This window comes from Myotis yumanensis, unplaced genomic scaffold (genome assembly GCF_028538775.1).
Source record: "Myotis yumanensis isolate MYYU_CA2020_CCGP unplaced genomic scaffold, mMyoYum1.0.hap1 SCAF_7, whole genome shotgun sequence".
Lineage (NCBI taxonomy): Eukaryota > Metazoa > Chordata > Mammalia > Chiroptera > Vespertilionidae > Myotis > Myotis yumanensis.
Window position 1 is genome coordinate 64,960,639 of NW_027223758.1, and position 17,281 is coordinate 64,977,919.

The following is a 17,281-nucleotide window of genomic DNA, read 5'->3' on the forward strand; positions in this document are numbered from 1 at the left end:
TTCATAGCCACATACAGACTCCAGCCCTATGGCAAGGGGCAGGGGAAGGAGGGTGTGGCCCCACCCTGCAAGGCCACCACACAGAAGGAGCCACCATTACTGTGAGAAACGAGTCTGGGTGTGAGGTTGGTGGCCAGGTTTGTGTCTCTCCGCCAGTGGACCTGGGCCCCCAAACACGGGGAGCCTGGTCCCATCTCTCACTGGCTGCAGAGATCAGAGCAAGGCCCCCCATTCCATGGGGCTGCTTTCTCCTCTGCACCAAAAGTTTAACCAAAGCAGCCCCCGAGTGGAGGACTCTGAACCTCACTCCTCAGAGGCGGTGGAGACGGCCCTGGGGAAGGAGAGGTGAACTCAGGCCACGTGCCGCTCCCTCAACTGTGCAGTGAGGCAATGCGTCCCTGGCCATTGGCACAGCCCCAGCGCTAAGCTTTCTTGGAAAAGCTGCTGTGAGCTGCTGGCGGATACAGTACTGACTATATTAAGTGCTTAGCTCCAAACAAGACGTGGAGCTAAGGGCTCGCAGGAGTGCTTACTGTGCTCCGGGCACTATTTTGGGTGTTTATGACTCTCACCTCCTTAAACCACACAATTCCTCTGTGATGTGCCCACTTTTGTGCTCACCATGGGGATAGGGAATCCATAAAACAAGACCCAACCACTATGAAAAAGGAGCACTCAGAGAACAAGAAAGAATTCTTGAGAACTTAATACTTAATAATCTTCATGAAAACCCAAACCAAGATTGAATAACAGAATGGACACATCTGAGAACCAAATCAAAATGACAGATGGAAAGCATAAGAAAAAAATGTCACAATGTCTACTGGAAGGAATTGAATTCACGTTCAGAAATGAAGACACATCAAAATCACCTCCTAAGCTTGGGCGGAGGGTGTTCATGAGTGACAGGGAGTTAATGAGTCACTCCTGCCCAGTTAAAGTCCTCAAAGTTTAACGTGTGTTTTCAGGCCCACCTGGAGCCGAAAGTTTCCATCCCTTTCCCCAGGGCACCTGTCCTGTGAGTTAGGGGATCGCTGGCATCACTTGGCTCTGAGCAAACCACCAGGAACCAGGGTGGGTGGGAAGTCATGATCCCACACACAGGGCAGGCTTCACACATAAGCAGGGGTCCGTGCAGGGGTCCTGGACTTACCAGCACCCCAGCCTGACACTAGCCATTTGCCAGATTCAGGGAAGGATTCCTTGTTGCTTAAAAACACAGTAAGGAAAATAACAGCCCAAGTGGGAAAAAGACACGAACAAAACATGCATATGGCCAGTGCATGCACAGAGAAAGTCACCCTCACTGTGGATCAAAGAAATACAAATTAAAACAAGATATCCTTTCATCCAGTTGACAAGAATATTTAATGTCACGGCATTGTTGGAAAGTGGTTAAATGGGCACATTTCCAGAAGGCGCCTTGTAATACATCCGTTGCTTTTGAGTTGGTAAGTCTGCTTTTAGAAGCCAATCCCAAAGAAATGGTCAGACTTGCAGTCAGATTTACATACAAATTTTCCAACATTACTTAGAACTGAGAAAAAATAGACACCAAATGATGTCCAACAAAAAGGAAAACTGATGATGAACTATGTCCCAAATGTGCAGTGGAATATCATTTATCTATTTAAATCAGCTTTTTAAAAGACTACTTGCATGAAAGTTCAAGCAAAAAAAAAAGCAGGTGCAAAACTTTATGTAGAAATTGTTCTATAGATGATTATGCAAAGAAAAAATATATTCATAGAAAAATTAGAAAGATGTAGAAGTTTTTATATTGATGATTTTTTAAAATATGTACTTTGAGTGATGGGATCACAACTGATCTCTTTTTTTAGCATTAGATTTTTCACTTTTCCAGATTTCCTACAATGAATGTATATTTCTTTAATAACTAGAAAAATATGATTTTGTTATATGTCTTTTTTTTTTTTTTTTTTGAAGGAGGAAAGTTTAACCTTTATTTGGCAGATCTGCTAGTCCAGAGGAATTCTGGATCCAAAGCCTGAACTTATATGTCTGTTTTGATTGTGCAACTTAGTATGTTATTTTTGAAATAGTTTTTTATTAAGTAAATTAGAGGCCCAGTTCACAAAATTCATGCACTCAGGGGGAGTCCCTCAGCCCGGCCTTCGCCCTCTCGCAGTCCAGGAGCCTTCAGGGGATATCTAACCGATGCTTAGGCGGAGCAGGCCTAAGCTGTCAGTCAGATATCCTTAGCGCTGCAGTGGAGGCCAGAGAGGTTCCCACTGCCACCAGTGAACACGGCTTCTGGCTGAGCAGCGCTCCCTCTGTGGGACTGCACTGACCACCAGAGGGCAGTGCCTGCATTGAGTGTCTGCACCCTGGTGGTCAGTGCACATCATAGCAACCAGTCCTTCTGCCATTCGGTCGATTTGCATATTAGCCTTTTATTATATAGGATGTCCTCACTGCACACAATATCAGAACAAACAGACAAGTATAATAAAGAAAAAATCTCATTTTTAACTACATCACAGTTAACATTTTCTTAGTATCTTACAAAAATGGAAACTTATATTGTTTTAGTGCCTTTTTTAAACAAAAATGGTCTAAAACAACATAAAATTCACCATCTTAACCATCTCAGTGTACAGTCCAATAGTGTTAAGTATATTCACATTGTTTTGCAACCATCACCACTATTTCCAAAATTTCTCAACTTGCCAAATGGAAACCCTATGCCCATTAAACACCAACTCCCCATTCCCTGGAAACCACCATCCTACTGTCTTTATGAGTTTGACTCCTCCAAGGACCTTATATAAGTGAAATAATACAATATTTGTCCACTGAAACTGGCTTATTTCAAATGTCCTCAAGGTTCATCCATGCTGTAACATGAGTCAGAATTTCCTTCCTTTTAAAGGCTGAATCACATTTCGTGGCAGGGCTAGACCACATTTTGTTTATCCATTCACCAATCAACAGACATGGGGTGCTTCTGGAGCCTTTTGAGACAGAAGAATGTATTGTGACTTTTTTCTATGCCAATAATAATAGATTGATAGCAGCCATTCTTAGAAGTTGCCTAGTATTCCACAGAGGGACCTGCACCATAATCTACTTAGCAAACTCATTCTTGAAGGGCATTTATTTTGTTTCCAACTTTTCACTGTCATATAAAATCTGCAATAAACTGCCCTAGTGCACACATCTTTGTATACCTATCCTACTCTTGTGAAAGATAAATTTGAAAAGTGAGATTTCTGATTCAAGGGTGTTTTAGATTTATTGTTTGTAACCAACTCCTCCTTCAGAAATTAGATCAACTTAGATCCCTGCCATCAGTCTATCTTAATCCCCATTTCACATATCCTCGTCAGCACTGAGGATTGTCACTTTATAAAAAGTGACTTTTTGTCAGTTTTTGCCAGTGTGACACGTTTAAAAAAAGTGCCATTGTTTTAATATTGTCTCTTGGATTATTGATGAAGTTGAATGTTTTTATATGCTTATTTATGTTTTACTGGGGTTGTTTCTTTTGTGGAGTGCCTGTTTATAACATCTGCCTGGTGTAGTAATGCTGATCTTCTCCTTACTCATGTGTATGAACCCCCGCAGAGGAAGGAGACTTGAACTTTGGGCACCATATATGTGGCCAACCACGTTTTTGAGTTGCAGGATTCATTTATATTTATGCATATAACCCAAATGCAGTTATGGATTCTGCCTTCAGTGTCATATTTCAGGGTTATCTATGGATTTAGTCACGTTTTCATGCTGTTGCCTAGTAACACATCACCTTCTAGAATTGTCATGGTTCAGTGTTATTACCCTCTCTTGTCCAGCTGGAACTTATTCCGATGGGTGTATGCTGAGATGAGGACCTCACCTACGTCTAAAAGTCAAGGCCAGGCCAGCCCTGGATGCCTGTCCTTCCCTTCATGTTCTTCCCCCCTCATCACTTTCTCCTAAAATGCATTGGCCTTTTACACGACCCCCACCTGCAAGAAGAGAAAAGCTCTCCTGCTCTGAAGGCCGAGCCCTACCGCACAGCCTTTCCCAGATGCATTTGCTGTTCCGAAGAAGATTCGGGAGAGGCTACCAGGTAGGGTGCCCAGACGGCGGCATTTCAGGCACTGCCACCATCCCACATAATGGACAAGCCATCGTGGGACAAGGAACGTCTCCTCCCACTGGCCAGCCAGCATACGTGCACTCTGCCCGTGGTTTGGGATGGTTGATTATCAGTGTCAACTGCACGTCAGTCTTTCAGCAGGTGGACTGCACAGCACGTGGCCTCATTCCGTCCTCACAGTAGGTATTACTACCTTGATTTCTCAGCTGAGATGCCGAGCTGCAAAGAGGGATGAGTCTGATGACAACTCACAAGCAGCAGAGGTGGGAGGAGGCTCTCCTGGTGCACACCTCAGAGCTGTCTGCTAGTGAACAGACCTGTCGCCTGCAGCAGGGAGCTGGAGGGAGCTCTGGCTGTCAGGTTAGGCCAAGTTGGATCCTACCAGCTGTCAGGGCTGACAGGGGTGGAGGAACAGAGAGGGTACACAAAGGGCACAGGGCCGGCCAGGGCCCTCAGCTGTCCCTGCCTGAACCCACTCCCCTGAGTCCCAGGCCCCACCCAGGGTTACCAAGAGTGCAAGGCATCCTGGGAAAGTTCTTCCCTGAAATCAATCTGTTCCCAGCAACAGAGTTCATTCATTCATTCATTCATTCACTCACTCAGCAAGCGTTTATTGAGCACTTACTGTGTGCCAGACACTGGTCTGGGGATACAGCGGTTAACATGAGAAGTGAGGACCTACCTTCTGGGAGCTTTTACTCCAGGGGGGATAAGCAAGGGGACAAGAGTGACCTGGATTACTACCAATGCTAATAAGTGCTGGGAGTAGTTAGTGCTCCTCATCTAGCCACTCTTTATGTCCTCTCAGAGATTCTAATAAAACAATGCCCTGTGAGAGACAACAGGAAGAGGGAGGGAAGCTTCTTCAGGGAAACCACCCAGGGAGGGTCTCTCTGAGAAGGTGATGTTGGAGTCGGAAGGGAAGAGTAGAGGGAAGGGCAACCCACGCCCTGGGAAGAGCAGATGCAATGACTCCAAGGTGGGAAAGAGCCAGGAGTCTGAGTCACTGTCAGGAGGCTAAGCTGTGAGCCGGATGGATATAGGGGTGAGGTGGGAGCCATAAAGAGGGCCAAGGGGAGGCCCAGGATTCCCGGCCCACAGTAAGAGATCACCTCTGACTCAACCACACAGCCCCCTAGCCCAGGCCCTGGCAGTAAGCACTGATGATCTCCATTCCCTGCCTCTTCTAATCTGCTCTAGTGTCCTTGGAAGAGGGGGGAAAGGGAGAGAGAAATGGAAGAAATGCAACCCATCAATTAACCTCCTGATCAGCTAAGCCTTAGCTGAATTGGAGACATTTTATCTTGGTAACTGCAGACAGCAAAGGTGTTCGAACAGGCCTTCGGCTTCCATATCCCATATGATGCAGTGTATGGCTAATTTGCCTACAAATGTCAGGTGGTCATAATAATCTGGCCACTCATCATAATATATATCCCATGTTCAAAGGCTGTTAAATCGCGTTGTTTACCCATATCTTCAGAAAAAAATCACTTCTACTATCGTGGTAAACAACCTGCTTCCCTATTTATAAAGGTCTGGCCCTCTAGCAACTTCAGCGCGAAATTATAGCTAATTTGCCTACAAACGTCAGGTGGTCATAACAATCTGGCCACTCAGCAAAGCTGTGGTGAAGAAAGAGACAAGATGGGGTCAGGTGGGGTGGAGATAACAGGTTCCAAGGCACCAAGGCCTGGGGCCAACCCATGCTCCAACACAGATGTGTGGGCAGGGATGACATTCACAATACCTACACGTTGGAGCAGCGCTGGCCGAGTGAGGTGCCCCTTCCTCCCGTTACTGGGTCCAGAGCTGGGCCCAGAGCAGTGGGGTGGCTGGGCATCGGGGGCTTGGCTGGGGCGGGGCTCTTTATCCAGACTTGAATATGTTCCTGGCTGGTCCATCTGTGCCAGGGCATCCTGGGTGTGTCACCTGGAAGGTGTTAGATGAGATTATGTTGGAATATTCTGAGGATAAAACAGAAAACAGAGGCAGAGCTCAGCCTGGGGTGGATGGAGGAAGACAGGTGACGCTTGTCACCTCCCCCACCCCATTGTGCTCAGGGGAGGGGTGTGGGGCAGGGCACAGCCAGGCCTGGGTGATGCGCTTTCTGACAGTCATTTGCCAGATCTCTTTATTGCTACTGCCAACGACAAGTTGTAACCTGGAAGGGGGTCCTGGAATCCACTTCGCAAAGTGCAATCAGCCTTGTTAAAAACAAAAATCAAAGAAACGGAAAGGAAAAACTACCAGAGTTCATAGCAGACGGCCAGGTGAGTACTGTTCTGTGACACCTTCCTTTCAGGCTTGCACTAGACCAGTGATGGCAAAACCTTTTGAGCTCGGCGTGTCAGCATTTTGAAAAACCCTAACTTAACTCTGGTGCCGTGTCACATATAGAAATTTTTTGATATTTGCAACCATAGTAAAACAAAGACTTATATTTTTGATATTTATTTTATATATTTAAATGTCATTTAACAAAGAAAAATCAACCAAAAAAATGAGTTTGCGTGTCATAGGTTCGCCATCACTGCACTAGACAATGGACTCCTTAACTTGGGTTACAGACAAGAGAATTGGGGAGTCACTGCATTTGCAGGCAAATGCCCTCGCGTCTCTTCTCCACCTGCAGATCACACCCCAGATGGCCAGCTCCCCAGCATGTCTGGTCTCCATCCCCTGGGACCTGGGCAGACTCTCCCCCTCTCTGCCTTTCCCCTCCTCTGGCTCAATGCTTCATCTTTGCCTGTTTTTGTTTCCATTTTACTGATAATGACACTGAAGTCCAGAGATGGAGCATGGCCTGTCCAGGGCCACCTAAAAGGACCTCCAAGCCCCTGCACTGCCTGAGCACACAGGCGAGGTGCCCAGGGGCGCCCCAGTGGGACAGAGTGGGAGGGAGGGAGGGAGGAGCAGTAGGAAGGGAGGCACCCTCCTGGGGAACTGAGCGTGGGTCGGAGCCTGGAGAGGATCGACCTGACTCCTTGGGCTTAGAAACCGTGAGGATCAGAGTACAAGGGCAAGGAAGGGCATCAAGGAGACACCAAGTACGACCAAGGCTCTATTCTGGGTGCTGGGCAGAGGGCAGCGAGCAAAACCAACACAGCCCCTGCTCTCGACATTTAGATAAATAACTGCCCGGAAGGGAACTTTTTTTTTTTTTTTTTTTGCCCATTTTTAAAAATTTTATTCTATTGTTTAAAGTATTGCAGAGAGTAGTACCTATGTCTCCTTTTTTTCCCCATTGACCTTCCCCCAGCCTCCCCTACCCCCAGCACATGCCCTCACCCCAGCCCCCCAGTGTCTTGTGTCCATTCTTGTAACGTGAATGAAGAAATCGGCTGGAGATAAGCAGAGACAGTAGGAGGCATAGCTACTAGTAGACTGGGATGTCAAGACAGGCATGTGAGTGGAGGCCTGAAGGATGATAGCGCTTAGCCAGGCTGAGAGTCACAGGAGAGCATCCGTGGCTGAGAGCCAGGCACGTGCAAAGGCCCTGAGGTGAGACAGACTAAGAGAAGGCCAGTGTGCAGTGTGTCCAGAGCACAGTCTGCTAAGGAGCCGGTGCAGGTGGTGCAGTGTAGGTCAGCAGGCAGCAGCGGTGGGGGGGCGGGGCAGAGATTCTTTCCCTCACTGACACTGACTCACTTATTCAGCACACACTCGTATGCTGATACTGTACATGGCCTGGGACAGGCCTTTCCCAAGTGTCGTCATCAGTGTTTGTGGCGTTTATTCCATGGTTTTGCCAGTGATTTCTATCCCCTGCAGGATTGCTCTCTAAATCCCAGTCTTCTCTTTCAGCCACCTGTCTGCTGTCTCCATGTGGGTGCCTCTCAGACACAACCAACCCTCAGTTATTCCCTTAACAGTTGTGGAACCCATCTCTCCGCACCCCAGCTCCATCCAGAGCTGTGGGCCTCGCTCAAACATGCATGACCCCCAGGACTGAGCACAAGCTCTGTACACAGCAATGTCTGCCCCTGCAGACAGCACCCCTGCCTCTCCCAGGCCTACGGGAGCACACCCATGGCACAGGTCCCTTTGGGAGGGTCAGGCCTGGAAACAGGCTCCCAGTTGTCTGGGCAGGGAACTCTGAGGCCCAGAAACCTGAGACGTCGCCCTCAACACTCCCTCTTTTGGCCGGGCAGTGGCCTAGCGGCCTGTTGCCTGGTCTAGCCGATGCTCTTCCTGCCTCTCATTTCCACAGATCCTGGGGCCGGGTCCAAGCCACCCCTCCCTCAGCCTAGGACAGGGCAGCACCTCTTCCCACATCTACTCCTGTCCACTTCAATCCATCCAGTTTTGGGAAATTTTAATTAGATTAAGTCTTTCCCACTTAAGCCGTTTCCCCTTGCACTTGGAACCACATGAAGAGTCCAACCCCTGTGGCCACACCACAATCCTGCTCTCAGCTCCAGCTCACTGGCCACGGTGCATGCAGCACAGACACCATCCCCACAGCTCCTCCTGTCCAGGTATGGGGACTGCTCACCCCTTCCTCCCTGAGTCTGGGCCAGCCCGTGACTCACCTTGGTCCACAGACTGTGCTGCTCTGAGCCTGGGGTTCACCAGGCCTGGCAGCTTCCTCTCACGCCCCTGCTCCGCTACGTGGGACAGGCTCAAGCTAGCTCTGGGGAGCAGACACAGGCCTCTCACCCGAGACCTCCAGGGGTCCCCACCTCCAGCTCACCTTCCAGTCGACCTCAGACGCACCAGTGCATTCAGTTGGGCCCAGCCTGAGACCCACTTGGCAGAACAAAGACCAAATTGCTGACCCACAGAATTGTGAGCAAAACCAGGGGTCATTGTTTGAACACTCCATGTTGGGGTGGTCTCTCTCAGTGCGGAAGCTGACACTGGTGCAGGTCCTCAAGCTGGCCAAGGCCTTCTCAACCTCGGCGCCTCCTCGCCGGCTTTGTCCACCTCCCCAGCCTCACCCTGATCATGCCAGCCCGGCTCCATCTCAGCTTTACTCCTCAAACACCTCCGTAAAAAGGCCTCGCTGACCTTCCTCTGTAAGCTCCCTGTTGTCTCTCTCCTCGCCCCTCTGTTCCTCCGTGGCCCCATTGTCCCTGCCATTGCACACACCCCGTGCCTTCCTCCTCTCGTCCTTGACCTCTCCAGGCCCATGTTGGACTGTGGAGGTGAAGGGAGGGACCCCCCAACCCCCCCCCCCCACCCCCGTACCTCCCATTTCCTCCACAGTCAGGGCAAAGCCAGCAGCCCAGACAGGGCCTCCCGTCCTGTCCTTTCTCACTCGCCGTGTTTCATTCCTTCATCAGATGAACCTCCCTCTCCCCTGTTGGGCTGTAACTCCATGGGGACAGAGACCATCTCACAGCCCCAGCTCCTTCCTCATTCCTGGCACAGAACAGGAGCTGAATAAACATCAGCTGAGTGAATAAATGACTGAACAAATTATCTGGATCTGAGTCCTCCACATGGGAATGCATCAGTGAGCTGGAGTCCTGCTGAGTGACAAGCAGGCCCGGGGCCTGGCAGTGAGAGCACTTGCAGAGCCCAACGCACTCTCCCACCTGCTCTGGGCCCGCCCAGGTGCTCAGGCCCTCACAAGCTCCTTCGCCTCTTGGCCTATCCCAGCGAGTCCCTCATAATGTATCTAGGACTAGGCCACTTTTCACTCCATACACTGCTACCTCCCTGCCCCACAGTCAGGATCCTCCTTCTCCTGGACCATTGCCACAGCCTCGCGAAGGCCGCCTGAGAAGTTTTAGGGCACGGCATTGTCTAAAAAGCAGGGCGCAGGAACGCATGGCTAGGGTGACCCATTGGTGAAAGGATGCAGGTCCAGCTGCAAAGCTGAGCGTTCTGAAGGGATGGTGGGCAGGACACAGTGTCTGGTGAAGGGAGACACTGCGGCCAACCTCATTTGTATCATTGGAACGTTAACACCCACAAAGTATTCGTGCATTTCCTGTCTATCTTTTTAAAAACAGCATTTTGAAGTGTCCATGAGTCCATGGGTGGGTGTGGAGTTGGTCCATACCGGGGTTGAGTTAGGTGGTGTTGCTATTGGTTGAAGAGGTACTGTGATTAGAGTTAGAAGATTGGGGTTTGGGTTTAGGAATGGCATTTGCACAAAAAGGCCCTGCAGAGTGGGAGTAAAGGCGCCTTGGATTAGTGTTTGGGGAGGATGGGGTTCAAAATGTGAGCCTGACTCAAGTTCAAAATAAATTCAGATTCTGATGGAGCCAAGGCTAGGAAGAGCTGGGGTGGGGTTGGAGTTTGAGATAGGATGTCGCTTTCCCAATAAAGTTGGAAATCAGGCGATTAGAAGGCGAGGGCGTGTGCCTCTGGCCAAAGGAACTGCTTAGGCGTTGAGACATCCCCATCCTTAACCCCACCACCCCACCACCCCAACACCTTCCTGCAGCTTGGGAAATGTGGCTGCCTCAGCTCTGCAGCCGTAGGAGCAGGGAGGACTCCTGACCGGGCGCTCAGCGTGTCCCCCCCAACCCCACCCCGGAGCCCACGAGCAGGGCCAAGGTCGTGGAAGCGCTGTTTGCAGGTCTCGCTTTGACGTGCACTCGCTGCGCAGCGTCTTCTCAACTTGTTTACAAGCCTGCGTCACCGGGGAACCTTTCACCACTGCCTGGGACAAAAGGTTCCCCTTTTTAAAGTCCACTTTGGTCAGAAACAGCGTTCACCAGGGCCCAGTACTCCAACTGGTGCAGGGCGACACCCCGTGGTGGATTCAAACAGCGCACACACCCATTCACCCATTCCCCATTCGCTCACGTATGATCTGCCCATCATACATCATCTATGCGGAACATCCATTCACCGTTCACTGCAGGCCCCCCATCCATTCACAGCATATAACTCAGCCGCTCACACAATTCCCCTCCGCCCAGTTACCCATCCACTCACCCCTCCCCTGGATTTCCATCCTTCCGTGTAAATGTTTTTCTAGTCACTATCCATTCACCACCCACTACCGCTTGACTCATTTGACTAATATCTATGAAGCACTTTCTGTGTGCTAGACCCTCCACAAAGCACTGGGGTCAAGGGGTCACAGGACAGTTCCTGTCCTCATGGGACCCACAGGGCCGCAGAGGAGACCCCCCCCCCACCCCCCCCCCCACACACACAGAGGCCCTTGTGAAATGGCCATAGCATTCACAGAACACTATGAGGACGTATCGCCCAGGCTTGGGGGTCAAGGACGGCTAAATGAGCAAACAATTTCTAAGCTGAGATTTAAAAGGGGCTGGGACGGGCCAGACAAAGAGGAGGGAGGAGGCCAGAGGCCAGTCCCCTCGGAGTTCACCTCAGCGTGGACTCTGAGCAGAGGCTGTGAGGAGCCAAGGGGAGAGAGGCCAGGCCCCCGGGGCCTTGTCAGCCCCTCCGAGGGCGTGGACGTGCCCCGGGTACCTGTGCCACAGAAGAGTGTCTTCTACTTTTAAACCACTTTATTTTTTACAGAAATAATACATTTCTGCAACTTCCTTGTCCCAAATAGAGACCAGCAGGGAAAAAAGAAGAAACCGCAGTCCTGCCACGCAGAGCTAACATGGCGGTGTAGGTGCACATGTGCATCCACGGGCAGCCCGTGCCTGCGCCTCCGTGCTGGACGGCAGGGTGGCCATGAGCAAGGCCGCAGACCTCGGGTCTCACAGATGCCCCACTGGGAGGATGTTTTGGAAGGGAGAGCTATGGGTATAGCAGACGCCATTGGGGACCAACCCATCGTCCATTCGAATCACCCCATCTCCTCGATAACACAACTGATGGTGTCCAGTCACCTGCCCTTGTCCCTGGGGCCATAGGCCCTGAGGCAAGCTCTCCCGCAGCGTTCCCATCTCCACGCCTGGATTGGCTTAGGTGCGCATAAACAATATTTTTGCTAGGCAAACATGACAAGCAGTGCTCTGGGGAGCCTCTCATTATCTGAGGTGATATTGCCTTATCATTTAAGTCACTTCCTGTGGGACTTCGTTTCTGGCATCAAAATGCAACCTAAGTGATATTAGGAACTATTGTCGAGAAGTTCCTTATCCTGGGCTCCTGAAGCTAAGTGACACCCTCCCATGGAACACAGTCCAGAAGGTGTCACCCTGCCACCTCAATCTCACAGTGGCAGGAATGTCCTTCCCCTCATACCTGGGCCCTACCCCTGGCTGCCTCGGCACCGTGGTCCATCCATCTTGCCCTCTTCCTTCCCCTCGTTTCCTTCCTCCCTCCTGCTCTCCCTCCCTGCCTCCCACCCTCCCTCCTCTGTCTCTTTTGTTTCTCTATGCCCTGAAGCATAGTCTAGTTTCAGCCCCTCTTCCTGGCTGACCACAGTGCCATAACAGCCTGGGACCCCCACCCCCACCCCACCCCACCCCCAAGCCTGAGGAGCCCAGGCACTGAAGCACCACCTCTGATCCAAGGCTAATGCAACTTTCCCACTCAGTGTGCTGTACCCTCAAGCCTCACGATCTGACTCCTGGGCTGTAGCATTGGGTCTGGCTTTGATGACCTAGTCTCCACACTGTGGGTCAGGGCCAGTCTCGCCCCTAAGAGGGCAAGATAGGGCCTTGGCCGAGACCCTCATGTGTCGTCTTTCTCATCACCCATCCACACTCTCCCCACCCCCAGTACTTCCTGAAACTTCTCTCACCCACCTGCCAACAGTCTTCTATTTGGCAAAGTCAATGAATACATTTTAATCTCTTAGCCACTGGAGAGCATTTCTTCTTTTTAGCGTATTTATTGGGCTATAATTCACATACCAAAAATTTTACCCATTTAATATGCATTTAGTAAAGAGTTGTGCCAACATCACCATAATCTAATTTTAAATATGTGTTTATCGATTTCAGAGAGAGGAAGGGAGAGGGAGAGATAGAAACATCAATGATGAGAGAGAACCATTGATCGGCTGCCTCCTGCATTCCCCGCTCTGGGAATTGAGCCTGAAACCTGGGCATGTGCCCTGACCAGGAATTGAACCGTGACTTCCTCGTTCATAGGTCGAGGCTCAACCACTGGACCATGCTGGCCGGGCACCATAATCTAATTTTAGATACTTTCATCACCCAAAAGAAAAGCCTACATATCCCTTAACTGTCACTGCCACCTTATCCCAAACATCATTCGACCCCCAGCCCCTGGCAACCACTAATGTGCTGTCTCTATGGATTTGCTTACTCTGGACAGTTCATATAAATGAGAATCAAAGATATGGGGTCTCTAACGACTGTCTTCTTTCACTTAGTACAGTGTTTTCAAGGTTCATCTGTGGTACGGTGTTTATCAGGACTTCATTTCTTTTTATTGCCAAACAATATTACATTGTATGGGCATGCCATCTTTAGTTTATCCACTCGTCCATTTATGGAAATTTCAGTGGTTTCTACTTCTTGGCTATTATGAAGAATGCCGCTATGAATATTCATGTACAAGTTTTTGTGTAGACATATGTTTCATCTTTCTTGGATACATACCTAGGAGTGAAATTGATGGAGCATAAGGTAACTCTATGTTTAACTTTGTGAGGACCTGCCAGACTGTTTTCCAAAGCGGCTGCACTATTTTACATTCTCACCAGCTGTGCATGAGGATTCCAATTTCTCCACATTCTCACCAGCTAGTGATGCCTGTCTTTATTATGGCCATTCTAGTGGGGATGAAGTGGTACCTCATTGTGGCTCTGACTTGCATTCCCCTAAAGATTAGTGAAGTTGGGCATCTTTCATGTGCTTATCAGCCACTTGTGTACCTTCTTTGGAAAATATCTACTCAGCTTCTTTGCCAAGTAAAAAAGAAGGAAATCTTGCCATTTGTGACCTGGATGGACCTGAGAGCTAAGTGGAATAAGTCACACAAAGAAAGACAAAAACTGTATGACCTCGCTTGTGTGTGAAACCAAAAAAAAAAAAAAAAAAAAAAAGCTCATAGATGCAAATAAAAGTTGTCCGAGGTAGGAGTTGGGAGAGAAGCAAAATGGATGAAGGGGTTCAAAAGGTACAAAATTCTAGTTATAAAATAAACACGTCCTTGGATGTGATGTACAGGATGGTGACTCTAGTTAACAACCCCTCAGACTGTAATATAATAGACAAGCGTTCTCTGAGGCCCAAGGGATGCCAGGCTCTGTGTTGCCCACACCAGGCCCTTCCCCGGTCATTATGGATATTCCCACTTTATAGATGAGGAAACTGAGGCCCAGAGCACTTCAATAACTTGTCCAAAGTCACACAGCCAGTGAGGGACAGAGCTGGGATTGGGGTCCAGCCCGGACTCCTGCCACTGCCCCTCCTCTTAGCCATCATGCTCTCTCGCCTGTCTTATGAGTATCAGTCAGTCTTCGGTCTGGAGACAGAAGGACACATTTTCTAGGTGGTTTTCTTTCTAACCTTCTAAATAACTCACAGCCAAACCAAAGGCAGACACACACTGACCAGAGAACGTGTCTTATTGTGAACTACGCCATTGGACTTCCTGGGCCTTTTTCACAGTATATGCATAATGGCTTTTTGGTAATTATATAAAGTCATAGAACAATTCCCGGTGAGAGGCAGTGTGTGTCTGGCTCAGAGCAAAGATGAACTCCCCTGCCCGCGAATCCTGTCTCTGGCGCCCTGGCTCTGCTGGGCACATTTGTCAGCCTCACAGTGACTCGTCTCCTCCCTCGTGTGATGGTGACGGGAATCACAGGACCTACTGCCCTGGGGGGTCTGCGTTAAAGGGGCTCCGGCACAGAGAACAGCGCCTGGCACACAGAAAGACCATGGGAGGGCTCATGGGAAATTCACAACGGTCCATAAACCTCCTGGTGATAGCAATGAATTGGGAGTATGCCTCGTCGCTCTTCTCTCTGTGGGTTACCTCTTTTCAAGATTCCTAAAAGTCTCATCAGAACTTCTGGTGCTTGAGGTAAATCATTTCAAAACTGTTAACTAGTGACTGAGGTAGGAAAGCAAAGTACTTGCTGAAATATAACTAAAAAAAAATCTAACTTCAGTTCACAGCTTCCTGTGCTGCTCGTCTGTGACAGTTAGAAGGGGGGGGGGGGGGGGGGAAGGACACTTATGTAATACCCTTTGTAATACTTTAAGCGAAAAATAAAAAAAAAATTAAAAAAAAAAAAAGAAGGGAGGTAAGACTGTAGAGACAGTCAGGGGCTAGATCATTGAGGACTTTGGGTGACAATGGAAGGAGCCTCTATCCTGGGGGTTAGAGGAGACATTTGTCTGTTTAGGGCAGTGGTCGGCAAACTGCGGCTCGCGAGCCACGTGAGGCTCTTTGGCCCCTTGAGTGTGGCTCTTCCACAAAATACCATGTGCAGGCACACATGTACAGTGCGATTAAAACTTCGTGGCCCATGTGCAGAAGTCGGTTTTTGGCCTGGGAGAGTCTGTTTTGAAGTACTGTTGATATTTGGCTCCGTAGGCTAATGAGTTTGCCAACCACTGAGATAGACGAAACAAGTGTGGATGGGAGAGTTGGAAGGGGTCGACCTCAGCGAACGTACCTCAATCAGATTGAGGACGTTTTTTTAGCAAAGGCCAGCTTAGGAGTACCCTAATTAAGTTAATAACAATGTACCTACCTATATAGTTTAAGTTTAAAAAAATTGGCTCTCAAAAGAAATTTCAATCGTAGTACTGTTGATATTTGGCTCTGTTGACTAATGAGTTTGCCAACCACTGGTTTAGGGTATATTAACACAGCTGCGGTAATAAACACTCCCCCACGCACAGATGCACACACGTGCACACGCACAAATCACATATGTGGCTTAACCAATAAAACTTCCTTCCTCCCTGTACAAAGCCCATTGTGGATGCCGTCACTGCCAGTGGGACGCTGTCCTCCAGTGCTGATTCAGGCATCCCCACTCCTCCCACCCTCGGGAGCCCCTCCACACTCCCACCCTGGCTCTCCCCCCTCACCCACCCTGTGGCCCGTAGGCCCCACCCCGAGACCGGTCTCCCCACCCACACCACCTGCCTTGGGCAGAGCGAGGAGAGGCTAGCATTCTCACTGGCATCACATTACTAGCCTGCAGACTGCTCCAGAGACAGAACCCTGTATCCCCAACTCCTAAGAGCCTTTATCTATCCCTAAATCCCCTGGATGCATGGGAAAAACCTGGTAACCATGGTCAGAACCCAAGGAGAGGTCTCTGACTGCTTTTTGGGGACCTGGGCCCAAAGTTTCTGGGAAAGAAATAAGACCCTAGTGCAGTGGTTCCCAATGTGGGGCACATGCCCCACAGGGGCAATTTGACTTTTAATGGGGGCAATTCGAGAATGAGTTATTAACAGTGAATTTTTTTGCATTTCTATGGTCCTAGGGGCTTCATATACAGTATATAAATATATATTGTAACATTTTTATGCATTTCAGTTCTCTGTTTTGAAACTTTGCTATTTTTTCATATCACTTCATATTATTTTTTAACAATTTCTTAGTGATTTCTTCCTCAGTACTTCAACTGTCCTTTTGTTCTTTTATTTTTCTCTTTCATAGATGCCATGTTCTTTGGAAGCTTGTTTAGACCAAGTTAATGGCCTTTTAGGCTTCCTCCACGTGAATAAGAGTTAACTTTTTGAATAATAAGAAATATAAGTCACTGAGGGCTCACCATGGGGGGGGGGGGCGTCAGGATTTTAGTGATGCTTAGGGGGGGCGTGGCCAAAACCAGGTTGGGAGCCACTGCCCTCTGCCTGTAGCTCAGCTGCTGGCGGATCTGGCGAGATAAACTGGATCCCAGCTCTTTATCAGCTTGGCCCCCCTTCTGTTGACTGACAGCTTGTTACTGTGTCTTCATTCCTTGCCTCACACAGCCCACAGCTCCTGGAGCAGCGGTTCCCAACCTCAGCCAGCCCGGGAGTCCCGGGAGGGCTGGCGACAACTCGGATGCTGCCTCCGCCCAGAGCTGCTGCCCACGGAGCCGGCGAACACTTGCTTCTCTAAGGAGTTCCCGGCATTTCTGAAGCTGCAGGTCCCAGGACGACGCTTTCAGAGCCGCCGCTGGAGGAAGTGAGGTCCGCGCTGCAGAAGGGACCCCTTACAGGCGAAGGCGCACTTTGAGTCAATGAATCGGGGGATGAAAACGAGCCGGAGGACAGTGAATACAATGAAGGACAGAGGAAGGACACTCCTTGTTCACCAGACCCCATCTTGGGCCCGGCACCGACCCGGTGGCGCCCC